General features: G+C 39.9%; 1 long non-coding RNA gene across 1 annotated transcript in view; it reads left to right on the top strand.

Moving 5' to 3' along the window:
• The window catches only part of LOC138164629 (uncharacterized), a 25,845-nt gene extending 2,638 nt beyond the window's left edge, over positions 1–23,207 (top strand). Inside the window, exons 2-4 of the long non-coding RNA XR_011169139.1 lie at positions 5,785–5,931; positions 12,379–12,487; positions 20,815–23,207. This is a non-coding gene — a long non-coding RNA (uncharacterized lncRNA). The remainder of the gene's footprint in view (positions 1–5,784; positions 5,932–12,378; positions 12,488–20,814) is intronic.

The following is a 23,207-nucleotide window of genomic DNA, read 5'->3' as shown; positions in this document are numbered from 1 at the left end:
AGTGAGGACGCACTTGCTAGTATATATAGTGGGAATTCCTTTCACTCATGAGTTGACCTAGATCTATGCCGCTCAAGTTCCAAATCTTAAATTCTATGATTCTGGGGCAAGAGGAAGGGGGGGAGGGGTGGTTTGAGATACAGGAGCACACCAGCAATCTTTAATCTGTTCATCATAGTTTAGTACCTTGGCAATATCTAGGCACCCTAAGGAATTTTTTAGAATCTCAGTCATCTGATCCAATCATCTCCAAAGTAGGGGCCATAACATGATTCCCAGTGGTTATGTTTATCAACCAATAGTGGGGTGAGAAGATGGATTGGATCCCACCCTTCTCAGGAGAGCCAGTCTTGCACTTGTCTCCAACATAATTATTGACATCTTTCACTGAGTCCCCCAGTTGTCCCCGGATCTACCCTCTCCCTCCATTAGCCTCCAATGGCTTTGCCTGGGCAGGGGTCCCAGAGCTCCTTATATGCTACCCAACCTAACTATGGTCCAAGTCCCAGGTCTCATTGCTGTTGTGCAGGTAAAAATTACACAATCCTCCCACCTCCTGTTTGTATACCTGGACCTCAGGTCATCTCACTGCTGCCTAGGCTCAATGCTGGACAGGAGGTGAGGATTCAAAAATCAATAAGACTAGGCGAAGCATGACCTTTCCAAGGCTCTGGCTTCCACCCTCTCCAATCCATGTAAAAAGGGGACTCTAAACAAATTTTGGAGCTGCAGAGCCCACAAAATGACTCAGAGAAGCTAACCTCCCACTGAGGACAGCCTAGCAGGCCTGCAGGAATCAGCCAGCACAGCTCTCTGGGAGCCAAGCCCAGCCCCACACCGAGGCTTTAGCCCCAGGGCGGGCCTCACCAGCCACCAGCAGGAGGGACTCCAGATCAGCAGCAGCTGTGGCCCTTTCCAGATTTATCAACGCATAGATGCGAAGGACAAAGTGAGAGGTCAGTGCAGTCTGGACTTTGGGACCCAGTAAGTGGGAGTGCATGGCTTTTGCCCCCTGGGGCAAGAAGCCACTGAGACATGAGCACAGCCAGCCAGTGCCATGTGGCAGCTTCAGCTCCTGGCCTGCAGAATGTAGGGGGACCAAGCACCAGTCTGAGGGGTAATCGCTCTTTCTTTAACCTGCTTGGATCTGGATTGCAGTCTAGGGTGGAGGTCCTGGGGTGTGTGTCCAGCTTGCCAGAGCATGTGGAGACCTCAGAGAGGTCACCCATCTAATACCTCTGGCAGCTGAGAAAACGCCAGCATTTGGGACAAAAGCTCCCCTGTCTGGTGGCAGAGTCCTACTGTGGCAAAAAGCCCAGGAGTCAAGTGACTGAGGGGTGACATGACCAGGCAAAGGAAACAAAGCAGACAGAAGATTCCAACATTAGACTCCTATTTTGGGGACAAAAAGGAGCAAAGCATGGAACAGGAGGAAGACAGTGAAGTCAGAACTCCTGCACCAAAAGCTTCAAAGGAAAATACAAGCTAGTTACAGGCCATAGAGGACTTTAAGAAGCAGATAAGAGAAGTGGAGGAAAAATTGGGAAGATAAACGAGAACAATGCAAGAAAATTATGAAATGAGAGTCAACAGCCTGACTGAGGAAAATACTACCTTAAAAAAGACTAACTCAAATGGCAAAAGAGGCTCAAAAAGTCAATGAGTCAATGAATGCCTTAAAAAGCCAAATTTGCCAGATGGAAAAAGAATTTCAAAAGCTCAATGAGGAGAATCATTGCTTCAGAATTAGATTTGGGCAAATGGAAGCTAATGACTTTATGAGAAATCAAGATGCTGTTAAACAGATCCAAACAAATGAAAGAATAGAAGGCAATGTGAAATATCTCATGGGGAAAACCACTGACTTGGAAAATAGATCCAGGAGAGATAATTTTAAAATTATTGGACTACCTGAAAGCCATGATCAAAGTAAGAACCTAGAAATCATCCTCCAGGAAGTTCTCAAAGAAAACTGCCCTGATATTTTAGTACCAGAGGGCAAAATAGAGGTTGAAAGAATCCACCAATCACCTCCTGAAAAAGATCCCAAAAAGAAAACTCCTAGAAATATTATAAGCAGGTTCCAGAATTCCCAGATTAAGGAGAGAATATTACAAGTAACCAGGAAGAAACAATTTGAATATTGTGGAAACACAATCAGGATAAGCCAGGATCTGGCAGCTTCTACACTGAGGGATCGAAGGGCTTGGAATATGATATTCCAGAGGTCAAAGGAGCTGGGATTAAAACCAAGAGTCACCTACCCAGCAAAACTGAGTATCATGTTTCAGGGGAAAATATGGTCATTCATTGGAATAGAGGACTTTCAAGCATTCTTGCTGAAAAAACCAGAGTTGAATAGAAAATTTGACATTCAGATACAAGAAGCAAGAGAAGCATGAGAAGGCAAACAAGGGAAAAGAAATCATAAGGAACTTATCAAAGTTGAACTATTAACATTCCTACATGGAAAAACAATAATTGTAACTTATGAAACTTTTCTCAGTAGTTGAAGGGATTAGAAATATATATATATATGTCTATATATGAGGGTATATGAATACATATGTGAATATGTGTATATATGTTTATAGGTATACATAGATAGAGGGCACAGGACCAATTTAACAGAAAGGGACAATACTTAAAAGGTGAAATTAAGAGGTGAGAGAGGAATATAATGAGAGGAGATGGGGAGAGATAGATTGGGGTAAACTATCTCATACAGAAGAGGCAAGGGAAAATGGTTACAATGGAGGGGAAGAATAGGAAGGCAAAAGGGAATGAATGGGTCAACTTTATTCCCATTGAATTTGGCTTGAGGAGGGAGTGAAATACACACTAAATAGGGTATCTCACCCTCCAGGAGAGTAGGGGGAAAGGGGATGAGAGAGGGGATGATGGAAGGGAGGGCAGGCTGGAGAGGAGAAAAGTTGGAAGCACCCACTTTTGAAAAGGGACGGAATCAAAGTAGAGAACAGAACAAGTGGGAGGGTGAATAGGAGGGAGGGAAATATAGTCAGTCTTTTACAATATATCTACTATGTTATTGTTTTGCATTAGCCACACATGTACAACCTGTACTGAACTGCTTATCTTCCCAGTAAGGGTAGGTGACAAGGAAGGAAGGGAATGAATCTGGAATTAAAAGTTTTAAAATCAAATATATATGTGTGTGTGTGTGTGTGTGTGTGTGTGTGTGTGTATACACTATTATTAATACCATCTTACATGTAATTGGGAAATAAGATATACAGGCACTGAGGAATAGAGATCCACTGGAAAAGTCAAAAGGGGTATGGGACAAAATATGGAAGAGAGCAGATTGGAGGAAGGGTTATCCTGAGGGACTGCTATTTTGGGGTGGTGGGTAGGGGAAAAACAGGGAGAAAATTTGTAACTCAAAATCTGGCAGAAACGAATGATGTAAATCAGAAGTTAATAAAGCATTAAAAAAAATCAATAAGACTAGGTCTCTTCCCCTGTTGACCTATAATAAGATTTCATATAGTAGGTGTTCAATCAATATTGATGACATATTACAGTATAGATAGACCATAGATATAAATAGTGAATATACATATGGAGAGAAGGTCAGTCACACTGTCTCAGGATGAGTACAGAGAAAAGTTTGGAAGGAGACACAAACACATAGAAGGATTTTCTGTACCATTTTAAGTTAATATATACACTTATTATAATTAATATAAACATTTATTAAGCACTTATGTGGCAGGCACTGCTACTTGCAATACAAAGAAAGGTAAAAGAATCCCCATTCTCTAGGAGCTCCGTCAAACTACAAAGAAGGGAAGTATGGTTCTCTATACAATAATTTTTTCCCTTTTTCTTCTTTTTGTATTTGTGTATGTGTGTCATGAATGTTGAGTCCGTAAAAAGTACACCATGCCCTCTAGGTGCGAATTGGCTTAGTGGTTACCAAACTTTTTTGATTCCACAACTCTATCAATAAAACATTTTGGAGCATTCCATTTCTATATGCATTTATTAAATATTCATTTATTTATAAATTATAGAGGAGTTCCCAGCTTAAAAGTGCACTATGACTTTTGGCATACCCTCTATACATGTATTACTGTGCTAATATGTGCATTACAAAACATACATACACACAAAATTCTAAAAAGATGAACAAAAGATGAAGTAATTGACATTTTAAAATATTTACTTATTAATGATATCAAAATCTTTTTATTTCTTTTTTTTAAAAAGCAATTGGGGTTAAGTAACTTGCTCAAGGTTACACAGCCAGTTATTTGGTGTGGGTGCCAAGTGTCTGAGGCTGGAACCAGTTCTGAGTCTCCTGGCGCTCTTACTCACTGCGCCACCTGGCCACCCTAAAAATCCTTTTATTTCAATAAATAGTAATAATAACTTATTAATTTTTAGAAAGCAATGAAATCTATTGGATCATACCATTCATTAAAATGTGTTTAGTGATAAAATAGACTTCTTTGTTGTAAATTTTCTGAAGGATGGAGTAGACTTATAAATAATAATTGTTTGTTTAATTTGATTAAATTCCCTTGCTTAACCTAGTCAAGTATCTTTTAAAAGATATTTTAATTTAAAAAGTTATGCAACAATAAAATAATTATAACAGTAAAATTAACATAACAGCTTTTAATCAGGAGCCATATTTCTCTGTGTGTAGATTTTTGCCATTTATCATGCCAAAACAAGGGAAAACAAATGTCTTGATTAAAATCTGCAGAAAGTTTTCAATAGAAATCCATTCCTTTTCTTTTGGTTTTATCTAGTGGACACTATCATACCTTAATTTCCTATTCATGTTTGGACATTTTAGTTGTGGTGGGGTTTTTTGTTTGTTTTTTATTTTTGTTGTTGTTGATTTTTTTTATATTAAATATAAGGAACAGCAAGAATTACGCTGGGCCAAAGAGCATAAGGAGAGTAAGAGTGGAAGGTCGGCATCTGGTCATGAAGAGCTTTTTTTGGTGGGGGGGAAGGGGGAAGGCAGGGCAATTGGGGTTAAGTGACTTGCCCAAGGTCAAACAGCTAGTAAATGTGTCAAGTGTCTGAGGCTGGATTTGAACTCAGGTCCTCCTGACTCCAGGGCTGGTGCTCCATTCATTGTACCACCTAGCTGCCCCATGAAGTGCTTTTAATGCCAAAAAGAGAGGTTCATATTTGATTTTAGAGACAATAGGAAACCACAGCAGTTTATTGAATAGTGATGGGTGACATGCTAAGATCTGTGTTTTAGGAAAATCACTTTAGCAGTTGAGTGGAGAATAGAATAGAGGAGGGAGAGACTAGACAGGAGTGGGGAACATTCAGTCTCAAGGCTATGTATGGTCCTCTAGGTCCTCAAGTGTGGCCTATATGACCTTGAGGCTTCGGGTTCCCCCCTGGACTGGAGGCATTAAGACCAATAAAGAGGTTACTACTATACTTCAGGATAAAGGGGATGAAGGCCTGACCTAGAGGGGTAAGACTGTAAGTAGAAAGAAGAGGACAGATGGAAAAAATGTTGTGGATACAGAAATGACAAAATTGAGCAATCAATAAAAAATAATACTGTACTCTGTTTTAGGCACATCTCTCTCAATTTTTATTAATTTAACTTTATTATAAATTCATGCTGTAGCCTGTTTGGGAATCAATGTCCAAACTGACATGATCCTCTCATGCCCTCAGATAACACTTTGTCTCAAAACAATTTGGATTAACTTTTATAGGAATCTTGAACAAGGAAAGCAACTCATCTTAAAACCACTGAATTCTGTCTTTGACTACTAGGGTCAAGGGTTTTCCAGGAATTATCAGAGACATCATCATCAATTCCTTTGGAATGGAGGGAGATAGTACTGCCCTGAGGTCATAACTCTCATTGGTGGCTTTCCAAGAATGAGGAAGGCAACTGCAACTATCTTAACAAGATAAGAGGTATTTTCTTATTCTGACTTTGCTTTGTTGTTATTGTCCAGTCATTTCTGTCATGTCTGATTTGAAGTAACTCTATTTGAGGCTTTCTTGGCAAAGATACTGGAGTGGTTTGCCATTTCCTTCTCCAGTTCATTTTACAGATGAGGAAATTGAGGTAAATGGGTTTAAGTGACTTGTCCAGGGCCATACAACTAGGAAGTATCTGAGACCAGATTTGCACTCAGGTCTTCCTGACTCCAGGTCTGACATTCTAGCCACTGTGCCATGAAGCTGCCCTAACTTGTTTACCACCCTTAATCCACTTCCCTAGGCCTTAGCTTTAGTTCTTGCCCTTTTATACACTTTCCTAAGAGGAAGTCAGGAAAGGATGTTAGACTGGAGAATTATGTATTTCTTAATGTTTTAGTTCAATTAAAAAGGAGGTTTTTAATATACTTCAACACCTTCTGATTGGTTGATCATATATCCCTAGCTCATGCCACAGCTTTCACTTTGGAGACCACTGCCCCAGTTTACCAAGTTCTTTGTCTAACAACATTCCAGCAAGTCCTGAAATCTTTGAAGAAACCTTGAATTCAGAGGAGGAAAAGGACGATTCTTCTGGCCCTGATGCAATGTTCCTACAACCAGGAGTATGTTAAAACTGAGCTGTACTTGCTCCTGAGAGCTGATTGTTAAATCTTCAGTATGAGCATTTATACCTCAGAAATAGGCAAACTACAAATTAGGACCATATTTATTGTTTTGTTGGTTGTCTAGATTTGAGAAAGTGATGGATAAAATGTCAATAATGCAGATAATACTTCTTCTGGCGATGCTGATGTCAACATTTACCAGCACTGCTTCAGTCCTTTCAGTTACATCTGACTCTTCGTGATCCCATTGGACCAAGATACTGGTGTGGTTTGACATTTCCTTCTCTACGTCATTTTGCAGATGGAAACTGAGGCAAACAGGGTTAAGTGACTTGCCCAGGGTCACACAGCCAGTAAATGTCTGAGATCAGACTTGAACTCAGGAAGATGAGTGTGCCTGATTCCAAGCCAAGTGCTATATTCACTATGGCGCCACGTAGCTGCCCTTAACCAGCACACCCCAACTATAATTTCCTTTTGTCATCCTGTCCCAATGCATGTCCAAATCTCTTTGCTTGTCAAATTCAATTCAATAAGCATTTATTAAGGACTTACTAAGTGCAAGGCAGTGTACTAGGCACTGGGAATATAAAGACAAAAGTGAAAATAGTCCTTGCCTTCAAGGAGCCCACATTCCTCTAGGGGATACAAGGTATAACTAGGGGGTGTGGTGGCACAGTGGACAGATGTCAGGAAGACCTGAGTTCAAATTCAGCCTCAGGCACTTAACTCTGTGTCAGGCTGGCCTAATCACTTAATTTCTATCTGCTTCAGTTTCCTCAACTCTTTTTTTTTTTTTAAAGCAACCGGGCTTAAGTAACTTGCTCAAGGTTACACGGCCAGTTATTTCTGGGTGGTTGCTAAGTATCTGAGCCCAGATTTGATCCGCAGATCATCCTGACACTGGAGCCAGTGCTCTTACTCGCTGTGCTACCTGGCTGCCCCATTCCTCAACTCTTATATGGGGATAATAACACCCCCTACCTCCCAGGGGAGGATCAAGTTGTGAAGACCAAATGACATAATATTGATAAACTGCTTAGTATAGGGCCTGGTACATAGTAGAAGTTGCATAAAAGCTTGTTATCATTATTAATTAAATAACAGACGGAAATATCTTTGACCAAATCCTGCTTCTGATGCTTATTAACTCTATGACCTTAGGCAAGTCATAATAATTTCCCCGGGTCTCACTTTTCTCAACTGTAAAATTAAGGGGTTGGATTAGACCTTAGTTCCCTAAGGTCTGGTCTAGATCTATTATTTTATTAGGAAGATATAAGGACAAAAAGAGTATCACTAGCTGAAAGTGTGAGGAAAGGCATCTCAATCAATCAATCAATCAACATTTATTAAGTGCTTATACTAAGCACATTTTACCTGAATGTTGAAGGAAATTAAGGATTCTAATGAGCAAAGTTGAGAAGGGTGTACATCTCAGGTATTGGGGAGGCAGGAGATAGAATAGTCCGGGGAGTAGCAGGTAGATTAGTAGAATTTGGAAGGTTTGCAAAGGCATAGTATCATGTTAGCACCTGAGTTGTTGGACATTGGATCAGTCTTAGTCTGGAGCCCTGAATTCTCAGGGCCTTTCTAAAAGAAGAAGGAGGAGGAAGAGAAGTAAAAGAGGAGAAAGAGAAGGAGAAAGAGGAGGACAAAGAGGAGGAAGAGAAGAAGAAAGAGAAGGAAGAGAAGAAGGATAAATAGAAGGAGAAGGAGATCCTCATAACCAGGTCCCAATTCAAAGATGCAGATGTGAACTTCACCCAGAATGAGTGGTTACAACTTTACTCTGCTTAGAAGGACCTATGGAGAGATGTGATACTGGAGAACTGTAGAAACCCCAGCTCTCTGGGCCCTCATTTCTAAATCTGATGTGAGCTTCCAAGTGAAATGAGAGAAAAGACCTCAGGTATTCGACCTACAGAAAAGAGAGGCAAGAGAAGGTCTCAATGATTACAACTCTAGGCTGGTAGAATAGACCTGAGACCCAGGAGTCAACTCTGAAGCAGAATATATGTGTGTGTGTGTGTGTGTGTGTGTGTGTGTATAATTTATTTATTTTTAGTTTTCAACATGCACTTCCATAAGATTTTGAGTTTTAATTTTTCTTCCCCTTCCTTCCCTCCCCCCTCCCCAAGATGGTGTGTAGTCTGATATAGGCTTGACTTATACATTCATATTAAACATATTTTCACATTAGTCATGATGTAAGGAAGGATTAGAAATAATGGGAGGAACCATGGGAAAGAAGAAATGAAACAACAAAAGAAAAGGAGAGCAAATAGTGTGCTTCCATCTGCATTCAGACTCCAAAGTTCTTTCTCTGGAAGTGGATAGCATTTTCCATCATGAGTCTTTTGGAATTGTCTTAGATCATTGCATTGCTAAGAAGAGCTAAGTCTATCAAAGTCACTCATCCCACAATGTGGCTCTTACTATGTACATTGTTTTCCTGGTTGTGCTCCTTTCACTCAATATCAGTTCATATAAGTCTTTCCAGGTTTTTCTGAAGTCTGCTTGCTCAGCCTTTATTATGGAAATTCATATACATTCATATACCACAACTTGTTCAGCCATTCCCCAATTGATGGACATCCCCTCAATTTCCAATTCTTGGCCACCACAAAAATAGTTGCTATAAATATTTTTTGTATGTGTGGGTCCTTTCCCCATTTTTATGATCTCTTTGGGGTACAGACCTAGAAGTGGTATTGCTGGGTCAAAGGGTATGCACAATTTTATTGCCCTTTGGGAAAAGTTTCAAATTTCCCTCCAGAATGGTTGGATCAGTTCCCAACTCCACCAACAATGCATTAATGTTCCAATTTCTCCCCATCTTCTCCAATATTTATCATTTTCCTGTCTTGTCATGTTAGCCAATCTGATAGGTGTGATGTGGTACCTCAGAATGGTTTTGATTAGTATTTCTCTAATCAATAGTGATTTAGAGGGGTGGCTAGGTGGCTCAATGAGTAGAGCACCAGCCCTGGAGTCAGGTGTAGCAGCAAGCACCCTAGCATACCCAGGGTGGCTGCCAACACAGGTTCTTGGATCTGCTTTTCTAAAGGAAAGCAACTCAAAATGGGTTAACAATCTTGTTTTAATCAAACACATGTCATTTACCTAGTTCAGGGGAAAAAGGTCAGCACCCCGAACTTCAGAGAATACAAACAAGTTATAAGCAGACAGTTTTTGTTAAATAGTAAGTTCTTATCCCAAAAGCTGGAGTCTTTGGATTTATCAAATAGTAGACTACTATTGTCATTGACTGTTGTGTCTTGCATACCTAACCTATTCCACTTATTCACTGCTCTGTTTCTTAGCCAGTACCAAGTAGTTCTGATGATTGCTGCTTTATAATATAATTTAGGATCTAGTACAGTTAGATCACTTTCCCTTGCATTTCTTTTCAATAATTCCCTTGATATTCTGGACCTTTTGTTCTTCCAACGAATGTTGTCATTGTTTTTTCTAGCTCTATAAGATGATTTTTTGGTAGTTTGATTGGTATGGCACTGAAAAAGTAAATCAATTTAGGTAGAATTGTCATTTTAATTATATTAGCTTGGCCTACCCATGAGCAACTGATATTTTTTCAGTTATTTATATCTGACTTTATGTGTGTGAAAAGTGTTGCGTATGGGGCAGCTAGGTGGCTCAGTGAATGTGGCTCAGAGCACAGGCCCTAGAGTCAGGAGGACCTGAGTTCAAATCTGGCCTCAGACACAACACAAAAACTAGCTGTGTGACTTTGGGCAAGTCACTTAATCCCGATTGCCCTCCAAAAGGCAAAAAAAAAAAGTGTTGTATAATTGTGTTCATATAGTTCCTGGATTTGTTTTGGCAGGTAGACTCCCAAATATTTTATGCTGTCTACAGTTATTTTAAATGGAATTTCTCCTTCTATCTTTTGCTGCTGGGCTTTGCTAGCAACAATAGAAATGCTGATGGTTTATATAGGTCTATTTTATATCCTGCAACTTTGCTAAATTTGTTTATTATTTCAAGTAACTTTTTTCTTGATTCTCGAAATATATCATCATATCATTATGGCTTTGTTTCTTCATTGTATGATGTATATTGTATGATGGGTTTTCCTAACAAAGATATTGGAGTGGTTTGCCATTTCCTTCTCCAGGAAATTAAGATCACTTTTAGGTCTGTATCCCAAAGAGATCATAAAAATGGGAAAAGGACCCATGTGTACAAAAACATTTATAACTGCTCTTTTTATGGTGGTCAAGAATTAGAGATTGAGGGGATGTCCATTAATTGGAGAATGGATGAAAAAGTTGTAGTGTATGAACATAATGGAATACTATTGTTTCATAAGAAATGATGAGCAGGTGGACTTCAGAAAAACCTGGAAAGACTTAACATGAATTGATGCTGAGTGAAGTAAGTGGAACTGGGAGAACATTATATTCAGTAACAGTAATACTATGGAATGACCAACTTTTATAGATAACTCTTCTCAAGCAATACAAGGATCTAAGACAATTCCAAAAGACTCATGATAGAAAATGCTATCCACATCCAGAGAAAGAACTATGGAGTCTGAATGCAGATTGAAGCATACTATTCTCTCTCTCTCTCTTTTTGTTTGTTTCTTTTTTCTCATGGTTTTTCCCATTGGTTCTAATTCTTTAAAACATGACTAATGTGGAAATATGTTTAATACTATTGTGCATGTATAACCTATATCAGATTGCATACTATCTTGGGGAGGAAGGGATGGAGGAAGGAGGAGAAAATTTAGAACTCAAAATCTTATAGAAGTGAATGTTGAGGGGCGGCTAGGTGGCACAGTGAGTAAGAGTGCTGGCCCTGGACCCAGAGTTGGGAGGACCCAGGATCAGTTCTGGCCTCAGATACTTAACACCCACACAAAAAAACTGGCTGTGTAACCTTGAGCAAGTTACTTAACCCCAATTGCTTAAAAAAAAAAGTGAATGTTAAAAATTAAAAACAAATAAATCAAATTAAATTTAAGAAAGAAAATCTGCCATAGACAATATTGAGGTGCTATGGGTCACATAAAGTCAGACACCACTGAACAACAACATAAATGAAAATAATTGGCTAAATTGTAAGCTCCTTGAGGTTCAGGAGTATTTCATTTTTGTTTTTATATATTTAGTGCCTAGCATAATGTCTTAGTATTTAATAGTATACTTATTGATTAATTGATTGGAATTACCTCCCTGGACTCTCCTTCTGTATCTTTCTAGAGTGTATATTTCTGCTCCCGTTACTGAACTTCAACTCTCTAGAACTGACAAATTCTAGAACTTCTGGATCATATATCCCTAGCTCTTTTGCTAGATACTATAGGTGATGGGGATGCATGGGCACCAATTAAAATAGTTGTATCATTTAGCAAGGTAAAGAACATTTTCCCTTGCGAGAGGCTAATGTCTATCCCCAAAGAGCCAGATTTCATGCTCCATGAGATCAGCTTCACAATGGAGGTCAGAAACCAAAGGGCTAGAAAATGCTTATGTGATCAGAAATGTGTGTTGCACGTTCTCTTTCTTGTGGATAGCCAAGGCCTCTATCGTTCTTGCACGCATACATTTTATCTTATTTATTTTAATTTTTTCTAACAATGTAAAACTGGATCTTCCAGCTGTCACTCTATCTCAACATATTATCCTGTCAGCTTGAAGGTAAATATGTTTTTCATAGGTTTGCATAAATATATATGTTTACATATACATATATGTGTATAAAATATATATACAGTTTCTGTTCAGTAACAAGGTGAGGAACATTTTATGCTCATAAATTATTTACCAAATCCCTCCAGGCATAATAGGCTCTGTGCATATTCATCAGGACATCATCCATTATTCATGAGATGTTCACTGTGGCTGCTGGAAGAAAATGAGGTTGTTGATTGAAATGCTGAAGAAAAGGTGGGTCTTTGTCTTTTCTCCTCCTCCTTCCCCCATCTGACTATGCCTGGATGTTTCCATCAGAAAACAAAAAAACATAAAACCACACACACACAATAACCAAACCTCACAACCCAACAATCTGAAAAAGGAAATGCCACTCTTTTCAAATGAAAGAGTGGATGGAGAGAAAGGGGGAAAACTTAGGGAGAAGAGAAAAAGGTAGAATAATTCAACTTGGTTTGGTGGCCTTGGCTGGCATTAACTACAAAGTGTTCTTAGGATAGTGGCAGGAGAAGTATTTGTTTCCCCACCTACCAATAGCCACCTTCAGTAAACCCCATTAAGCTGTGTATGTTATTGAGGTTGCCAGTAATTTAACCCTGCCTTGTCCCTGGCATTTAGCTACTATATTCCCTAGACTTGCAGCATTTCAAAATGCTTTTAATTAAGCCATGGAGACAAAAAGCCTCCCCCACTAACATCCCCTCACCAGGCTGAGGAGTCTGATCCCCTAGTTCAACATAATGGAAAGAACATTGGACTTGAAATTAAAAGATTTGAGTGCACGTTCCAGCTCAACCACCGTCTGAATAAAATTCCACAAGCTCTTTGTGGGGTTAAGGAAAGAATACTAAATTTGTTACCAGACTTCCTGCTTTATGACCTGAGGGAAGCCACCTCACCTTCTGGGTGAACTTCATCTGTTTCCTCATTTGTAAAATGAAAGGGTTGGACTAAATGACCACTAAGGACCCTTTCTAGAAATAAAAGTCTATGATTCTGTAACAACCATTCTGAATTTGAGTTTCTTCATCTGTAAAATGGGAGTGATAGTGACACTATTAACTCCCAGGGTGATTGGAAACTATAAGACCTTAATACTTCCAAGGATCTGTGATCTCATTGATGTGGATATTACTAATTGCTATTACTCATAACTAATCAGCTCATGACTGTGAAAGTCTCATCCATGTTCACTCTTAAATCCACCACAGCAAGTCCACCTAACATGCTGTAGGGTTTTTCTTTATTCCTCTTAACATCCTGGGGATATGAATGAAGCAAGTGGGCTGTCAACCAATTATCCCTAGTTTTGGCCACATGAACAGTCCTCCTTTCTGGTTGTCCTTGGGTGATCCTTAACTTTAATTCTTTTTTTTTTATATATATATTTTAATATTTAAAGCAATCGGGGTTAAGTAACTTGCTCGAGGTTACACGGCCAGTTATTTCTGGGTGTGGTGCTGAGTATCCGAGGCCGGGACCTGATCCAGGTCATCCCGACACTGGAGCCGGTGCTCTTACTCTCTGTGCTACCTGGCCGCCCCAACTTTAATTCTTTAGAGACTATAGTATTCCATGATTCAAAGCCATATGGCATTTCTAGAAAAAGAATAATGTTTGAAACAAAACCAGGTCTTTATTTCAGAGAGAAATTTGGAGTTATTAAAAGTATTACATATCTATTGGGGGCAGGAAATTGACTAAGAGAGCCCTTGAGGCAGGAACAACATAACAAAACTAACTAGGATTCCTGTCGTGTAGATTGGGCTGATTTTCCCCTAAAAGGCAGGGAAGTTATTCTTGAGACTAGGGCTCAAACTATTGATAAGGCAGTTGGTTACCTTGAGCATAAAAAGACTAACTCATGAGGAACTGATGTACCTCCAATGTGACCTATATCCTACTTGTATAAAAGTGTTGACATCCTTCTGCCTCATCATACCCTTCAGATCCATATAGAATTGAGGGGATCTGTGTCTTCTTGAACCATGTTATGATTAGGTAAACTTTTTTGTTAAGTATTAGATCTCCTGTGATCTTCTCATTTCATTCCAATACTGAGACTGAGCTACCAGACCTGATAAGGCTCAGCTCAGAACAGTTGGAATTAGTTGGCAGATGCTGTGGGCAAGTGTGGCAGCAGTGTCAGGAGAGGGATAGACACATATGCAAAAGATGTTAGGAAAGTAAAATAGGATTTGGCAAGAGATTGGATATGGGGGTGAGAAGGTGAGGAGTGTAGGTAGGGCACCTAGGTTGTATGCCAAGGTGACTGGGAGGATTTGACAGTAAACAAAAGATTTACTTAGCCTTGTGAGAAAAGGATATTCAAGTAGATTCAGCTGATCCAAGCTCACTTGCCTCTGAGTTGCCCATTGTGGGCTGACAGCCAAGCATCAGCCAATGCATGGAGTTTTTTCATGATTGTTTTGTACTCAGGGGACCAGGAAATAAAGTCAATAGCCTGATCCATCCAATCTTGAGGATGATTTCAATACCTTTTAATGAAAATTAGCCTAATTTACATGAATGGGAAGGATTTAGGATATTTCTCTTACCACAATAGTAGGTGGGGAGAGCCTAATGATGTAGGTTTACTGACACTAAACTTCCATATTGTTTGAACTCTTCACACTTTGGAGAGCCCATATAACCTATCTGGGTGTCTTGGGCAGCTATGTAGTGCAGTTGATAGAGCACTGGTCCTGAGGTCAGGAAGACCTCAAATCACATCTGGCCTCAGACATTAACGGTGTGACCCTGGGTAAGTCACTTAACCCTGTTTACCTCAGTTTCCTCATCTATAAAATGAGATGGAAAAAGAAATGGCAAACCAATACAGTATCTTTGCCAAGAAAATCCCAAATGGGGACACAGAAAGTTGACACAACTGAAGCACAACTCTGATGGGCCCCAATTTACCAAATCACTGACAAGTCTGCCTCTTTTAAGTGGGCCCAGAATATGCAATAACCCTTGAAGACCTAAAGTGGATTGTCCTGCAATCTCTACCCCAGCGTTCTTAGGGCTTTGTAGGGTCCATGTTTTGGGAGGTGTCTGTCTAGGCTGAGTGGAGCCTTTGATAGGCACCTAGGCCAGACCAAACAACTTGTTAAGCTTCTGGAGATGCAAGCTCTTTCAAGAAGCCTTTGCATACTACTTTTGAAAAGCCATTGCTTGCCTTTTAATAGACCTTAGTTGTTATTGAAAGTATGATAAAGGGTCATATATCAACTTTTATCCACAGTTGCCTATCATGAGTTGGGTGACACAAGAGACCTCTTTTGTTACATGGAAATGGTGCACTTAGGATTGAACTCCTTCAAATCCCTAATATGTTAGTGCCCTTCACAAACTGATTGTAACTCTGATAGAGGCTGAATAAAGCTGCCAGTCTAAGCCCTGTCATTCTGCCCTTTCCCTAACCCAGTGGGCCCTACCTGTGAGGAACTGCTTGGTTCCTAGGGAATGCTATGGTACCTCTTTCACTGATGGCTCTGCTCCCTGTGAGAGACATGCACAACTAGACTTCAGGGACCATTAACCTTGTGATGGGAGATTATCTGAAAGATAGGGGTCTTGGAAAGTTCTCTCAGTGGTTGGAGCTATTAGCATTGTGGCTAGGGTGTGAAAGAGCCTTGAAAGATTGGATAGATAAGATTTTCCTCTACATTGACTCCTGGGTGGTGGCTGTGTGTCTGGTTGAGTGCTCTGGGGCTTGGAGAGAACAGGACTGGATGATCAAAGGCTCTCTCTTTTGGGATTGCAACCAGGGGAGAAGTTTTGCCAAAGCCTTCCTCACCTTCCCCTTTCCCCTCCCCCTCCCATTTACAGCTGTATGTATGGCATGTTCGTACCTATCAGAGACTAGTACGTCCTCTACTGAACTGAACAATGTTTGACCTCCTTAAACAGCAGAACAACAGAAGTTGAAAAATGGGTCTTTGAAAAATCTAGACATGGGGACTGTGATGCCATGTTATGGAGGATGCAGAATGCTTTGATCCCTCTAAACAAAGACCAAGAAAATAATGAAGCATTTATTAAGAACCTACAATGTGCTGGGCCCTGTGCTAAGTGCTTCATAAATATTATCTCATTTGATCACAACAACTCTGGGGGGTAAGTGCAATTGTCAGCATCCCTATTTTTGAGTTGGGGAAACTGAGGCTGACAGAAGTTAAATCACTTACCCAGGGTCACACAGCTAGTAAACATCTGAGGCTGGATTTAAATTCTTTGTGACTCTAAGCCCAGCACTTTATGCCACCTAGCTGCTTCAACAAAGCAACTTCTGCCCTAAAGGACTACTTGTACCGATCAGAATGCCCAGCATGATCTCATGTGGTTCCCTACTTGCCTATGACTAGCAAATTGATTATACTGCCTCTTTTCCCATCTCAGGGCAAAAGGTTTGCAGTCACTGCTGTTGTTATTGGAAGCTATCCCTGATACTTGAATTGGCTAGGGAAATAGGGCTAGAGCTGTCGATTCAGTTTTCCAGTCACTTGGGCATAAAAATATCAGCCCTTGAGAGGTGGTGCTCCTTAGATTTGATATATATCAACACTTTCTTCTGACCTAACCACCCCTCTTTGAATCCATGGAGATGGGGGGCAATTTATCTGCATATATTTGAACCAGTGCTATATCGTTGCTTAAGTATCCTTTCTATATTATTGTTAAATAAAGGGTTTTGTTAAAAGTTGAATTTCTCTGTTTCACTTTTTTTTGGCTTTTTTTTGGAGGGGGGAAGGCAGGGAAAATGGGGTTAAGTGACTTGCCCCAGGTCACATGGCTAGTTTTGTGTTTTGAACTCAGGTCATCCTGACTCCAGGACTCTATTCACTGTGCCACCTAGCCACCCTCCTGTGTTTCATTTTGTTCCAATTCTGAGTCTGGACCACCAGAATGACCTAAGTGAGGCCTGGATTAAAACATTCCTGATCACCAGTCCAGTTAAAATTACAGTGTAAGGAGCGAGTTAATAAAGACAAAATGGTAAGGTCTGAAGCCAAGTGTAAGAAATTTGTGTTTTGTTACAATAAAATCTGATGGAATTAGAGGGCAATTAGTGATACTCCAATAGTCCTTTAAAAAGGGGAGTCTCTCTAGGGAGCCACTTTAGACAGGAGAGAGTTTTCTAAGGAGAATGACACCAGGCAATTGAGAAGGAAGACAGCTAGGGAAGAAGGCTTCCACTTTTGAGAGAGAATTATTCCTCGCCTCTCAGGGAGGAGATTTCCTTTTCTTATCCCTCAAAGAGCTACTCAAACTACTTACTGTATAGCAGACACTTTGGCCAATAAGGATCCAGCCCAGTGAGCCTTAAGGAGAGACAGGCTCAGCAAAGATGCTGTGTCCAGGGGAAGTAGTAGGAATATAACACAAAACAAAAAAGACATGAGGTCCTGCAACATCATAGATTTAAGTGTGTGCTTTTTTTGTTTTTTCATGTTTGCTTTCTAGGTTTATAGAGGAAATATCATGTAGTTATTTGTATAATGCCATAGCAGTAAATGCCTTTATAAATACTGATTCTTAAAAGGAGGTATGTGAGCTAGAGTTTGAGTATATGGATGTACAGAGTACCTTGAACCGCACTAATACTCTAGTACCCCAGAGTACACTTGGACCCCACTAAGAAATATAAGTTGGGAAGTATAGCCCAGAGGGAGCATAACGCTGTGGAGCCTCTGTCAGGAAGATATTTGGGTACCCTTGTTAGTTGTGAGAATAAACCCCAAAATCTGAAATAGTTTTGGAAAGAAATTTATTTGGTCATTTGATAAAGGAGAGAGCCCAAAGAAGGTGCAGCTCCCTCTCAAGTCTCAGAAAAGTTTATATCATATGGAGTTCAGACAATGGACATTTGTCTGATTGGACTCAAACAGGCAGTAGGTAGTCTCCATAGAAGGGCAAGTTGAGCTGTATTTTAGCAGGTAAGTCAATCTAATTTCAGGAACCCCCAAAATATACTTTGGATAGAACCCAAAACACAAGATTTGGGTGGACCCAAAACAAACTGGGTGGGATCTAAGCATTCCTAATAGCCATCCTGGGCTTCCCCAGCGGTCTCTTAGGTCAGCCTGACCTCTACAGTAAGCTAGGTAGTAAAGCTAGGTTCAAACAATATTAATAAATGATAAATAATAAAGTATTTTTCCAAACTGTCCCAGTAGAGAAGAATGAGTAGCTTTGTTGTATTTTGTTGTTAGACTATGACTGAACAGACAGTTTTCTGGCATGTTTCCCTTACAAACCAGACCAATTTCTTTTGTTTTGATTTTTTGTTTTTTTTTAGAGGGCAATTTGGGTTAAGTGACTTGCCCAAGGTCACACGGCTAGTTTTTGTGTTAAGTGTCTGAGGTCACATTTGAACTCAGGTCCCCTTGACTCCAGGGTCAGTGCTCTATTCACTGCACCACCTAGCAGTAGATTTAGACTTTACACCATAATGTGACATGAGTACAAATGGCCTATTTGAGATCCTCATGAACTGTGTAGGTCCATAGGATAAAATCTACCTAATGGTAGAAGAGGAGAAGAAGGTGGAAGGGGGTGAGGAAGGAGGAGGAGGAGGAGAACAGGTAGGAAGGGAGGGTGGAGGAGAAGGAAGTAGAGGAGGGCTAGTGGGAATCTGCCTTCTCCAAGCCTAGCCAATTATAGGATTGCAATGTAGAAGGCTGTAGAGGAGGAAAACTGAAGCCATGCAAGTCCCTCAGCACAGCTCAGAGCCAGCTACCCCCTTCCCAGGGAAAATCAATCTACCTAGGAGCAGTATCCAAGGACCTAGGACCACCCTAGAGGCTTTAACCTTTGTCTTTCCTACTTATTTATTTTATCTTTTGTTGTTGTTGTTGTTTAACTGGGACAATTCTTTTGTCTTGTGTGGTATTTATGATTTTTTGAAATGTAGCTTTGGAAAACCGTGCTTTGATAAAGCCCATTGAGATTCAAATGGAGCTACAGGATCCCAAATCATTCTGGCTCTCACTAATTGGTAGGTGGCAGATCCCTGACCAAACCTCACTTGCTCATTGTTCTGGCTCTGATGGTCCAGAGTGAGTGTAAATTGTGACTTGTTCTGTTCTGGCCAGAAACTCTGAGGGTCTTCCCCTCCCAGACTGACTCTTCTGTGAAGGCAAACCAGGCCATCTTTCACCTCAGTTCTTACCTAGCCCTTAATTACTAAATGCCTATTGACTCATTTAGAGGCCTGGGAAAGATGTCAGCTTAAAAAGACCGAGATTTTCCACAACATCCAGGATCATCAGCAGTCATCCTGACCTATGTTTTGCCACTGGACCAGGATGACTCTAGAGGAGAGAATGAGGCTGATCAGCTTGCACAGCTCAGCTTCACTTAAATCCAATTCACTTGCAAGATGTGACATCACCCTCCTGATGTCAACGGTCCCTTTTGACATGAAGGATGAAATATGAACAATGACAATGACTTCTTTTTTAGGCAGGCTTTTTTGAATTTGTTTGATTTCTTTATGTTAGTTTGCTTGTGGCTCATGAAAAGCCCTTGGTATTGGAGAGACCCTTTAGAAAGTTTTGTTTACATTTCTATTTGGAATGCCTTATGTGTTTCAGGAGTCTATTAGAGAAAGTTCTCTGTGTTAGAGACCCAAAGGAATTTTCACCAAGGATAGTTTTGTTTCTCACCTGAAGATGGGGAGGGGCAGTAACTTTCACTCAACCCTATGTCTGTTACCTTTTTTGGGGAGTTTTCTGATACCAACCTTCCCTCTGAAAGAAGCAGCTAGGTTTTCTTTTTCATTCTTTTTATTGTCTTTGGGTTTAGAAATGCCTTTGCAAACACCAAGACAGGTAAAAAAAATCTACAAAAATTTTGAAAAATTATCGTGTTGAATTGAATAACTGTGTATTTGGAGGTGAATATAATTGTTTGCATCTTGGAAACAGGAACATCTGTCTGTTGAAGCCGTAGAGTGCTATATAAATGTGAACTAAAGAGTATTGATTTTGGAACCAAAACTTTATTCAGCTCCAACAGCTGTGTGACTCTAGGCATATTATTTAGTCTCTCTGATTCTGAGCATCACCACCCTATAAGTGGAGATAAGTACCTATTTCACAGAGGTGTCTTGAGGAAAGTGCTTCATAAATTTTAAAGTGATAATTATAAATTCATATATATGTATATGCATATATGTGTATACATATGTATATGTGTACGAATGACCTGAATACAGCAATAGGAATGAAGGGGAAAGATTGCTAGTTCTGGTGCTACTGACTCCTTGAAGTGTGTAGAAGCTGCAGAATAGTTTGACATGATGTTGATATTAGCTGCCAGGGCACGATGGGTATTGAAAGAAATTTACTCACAAGCTCCTGAATCATCCAGTTGGACATAAGGAAATTCCTGCTGAATTTATTGTTGGGAAAGAAATATTTTGACTGAGGTGGTCTTTTCTGTGTGGTCCTGACTTAAAAGGAGATGAAATAGCCAGGTTATGGATAGTCCCACTCTCACCCCCCAAAGTGGTAACATTCCTTTAAGAAAGAAATACTAACTACCTAAGACAGCTCCCGCAGATATCAGCCATCTCTGGGGACAAGAAGGCTGGCATCATCTTTGTTGGGAAGCAAGCAACAAGTGACAGCTTTGGAATGGAGTTGCAGAGACAAAACGGAGCATCAGTGAAACACAGATGGTTGCTGGGAGACAAGCATGAGAGATTTCCAACTTGCAAAGGATGACTTGTTCAGGTAGTACTCCTCAAACTGATGTTAGAATCTGTAGCCTTTTTTTTTTTTTTAAGATTTTTCTCTTGTTATTGTTTCTTTTCTATATGTTTTGCTACAACTTCATGAGTCATCTGGTATGAAAACATTGTGGCAAGAGATTAAAGCTATGATGATACACCCAACTCTACAATGTTAAGCTACAATGTGTAGATTTAAAAAGTGATATTTGTGGGGATTGTGTTGAGTGCTGGATCAAACTAAGGCTTCCTGTTATATCATTGCAAGAAGTCATTGATTTTTTTTTCTTTTCTTTTTTAAAATTTTATTTATTTTTAAACTTTTTTACTTTTTAGTTTACATCATTCATTTTCATAAGATTTTGAGTTACAAATTCTCCCCATTTTTCTCCTACCCACCACCCCAAAACAGCAATCCCACTGAATATCCCCTCCCCCAATCTTCCCTGTCCCATATCTTTCCCCATCCCCCCTCCAACTTTCCAGTAGGGCAAGATGGATCTCTATGCCCCAGTGCCTGTATTTCTTATTTCCCAGTTACATGTAAAAATAATAATAATAATATATTTTTAAACATTTGATTTTAAACTTGAATTCCAAATTCTTTCCCTTCCTCCCTCATCACCCACCCTTACACGGAAGATAAGAAATTCAATATAGGTTGTACATGTGTAGCTATGCAAAACATTTCCACAGTGGATATATTGTGAAAGACTGACTATATTTCCCTCCATCTTATCCCACCCCCACTTGTTCTATTCTATACTTTGATCCTGTCCCTTTTCAAAAGTCGGTGCTTCCAACTTCCCTCTCCCCCAGCCTGTCCTCCCTTCCATCATCCCCCCCCTCATCCCCTTCCCCCCTACTCTCCTGTAGGGTGAGATACCCTATTTAGTGTGTATGTCATTCCCTCCCTAAGTTAGCTTCAATGAGAATAAGGTTGTTGTACTCCTTGAGGGCAAGCACTCTGGCCTTTCTTTGTATCACCAGCACTTAGCACAGTGCCTGGTACCTAGTAGACACTTATAAATGCTGGGGGCAGCTAGGTGGTGCAGTGAATAGATCACCAATCCTGGAGTCAGGAGGACCTGAGTTCAAATCCCACCTCTGACACCTTGGGCAATTCACTTAATTCCAACTGCCCTGTCTTCCCCCCTCCAAAAAGAAAAAAAAATAAAAAGAAATGCTGACTGACCCCTCTTCCCATTGAAAAGTAAAGGAAAACACAACCTTTGTAACAAATATACATAGTCAAACAAAACAAATCCCCACATCAACAATGTGCAAAAACCCCATGTCTCAATCTGTACCCTGGGTCTATCACCTCTGTCTTTCTGGTGGGTAGCATGTTTCATCATGAGTCGTCTAGAATCATGGTTTGTCACTGTGAGGAGAAGTGTTTTTTTACTTTTTCTAAGTTGTTTGTCTTTATGATGGTGTTATTACTGTGTACATTATTCTCCTGGTTCTGCCTACTTCACTCTATATCAGATAATATAAATCTTCCCAGATTTCTCTGAGATTGTCCCCTTTATCATTTCATACAGCACAACAGTATTCCATGACATTCATATGTCATAATTTGTTCAGCCATTCTCCAATTGATGGTCACACTCTTAATTTTCTAGTTCTTTGCCAACACAAGAAGAGCTGCTATAAAAACTTTTATACATACAAGTCCTTTTTCTCTTTCTTCCATTTCTTTGGGAATATAGTCCTACTATCTCTGAGTCAAAGGGAATGCATAAATTAATCACTTTTGGAGTATAGTTTTAAGTTGCTTTCCAAAATGTCTGGACCAGTTCAGAATTCTACCAACAGTACATTAATGCACCTGTTTCCCCACAGCCCCTCCATCATTTGTCATATTTCTTTTTTTTTAATATCAAACTTGGGTATGAGAACCTCAGAGTTGCTTTAATTTGAATTTCTCTATTGGTGATTAGGAATATTTTTTAAATGGCTATTTATAGCTTGGATTTCTTTCTCAAAAAGCTGACAACAGGCTTCATTAAGCTACTGCAAAGTGACCAAATCAGTCAATACTTAAAGAAATTAATTCAGACTACTCATTGGAAGGACAAATACTGAAGCTGAAGCTGAAATACTTTGGCCATACAATGAGAAGACAGGACTCATTGGAAAAGAGTCTGGTGTTGGGAAAGATTAAAGGCAAAAAGGGGAAGGGCACAGCAGAGAATGAGATGGATAGTG

This window comes from Petaurus breviceps, unplaced genomic scaffold, assembly GCF_028583685.1.
Source record: "Petaurus breviceps papuanus isolate PSGF00001 unplaced genomic scaffold, PetGlider_PUasm1.0 191, whole genome shotgun sequence".
Taxonomy (NCBI): domain Eukaryota; kingdom Metazoa; phylum Chordata; class Mammalia; order Diprotodontia; family Petauridae; genus Petaurus; species Petaurus breviceps.
This window is presented reverse-complemented; position numbering and strand designations above follow the sequence as displayed.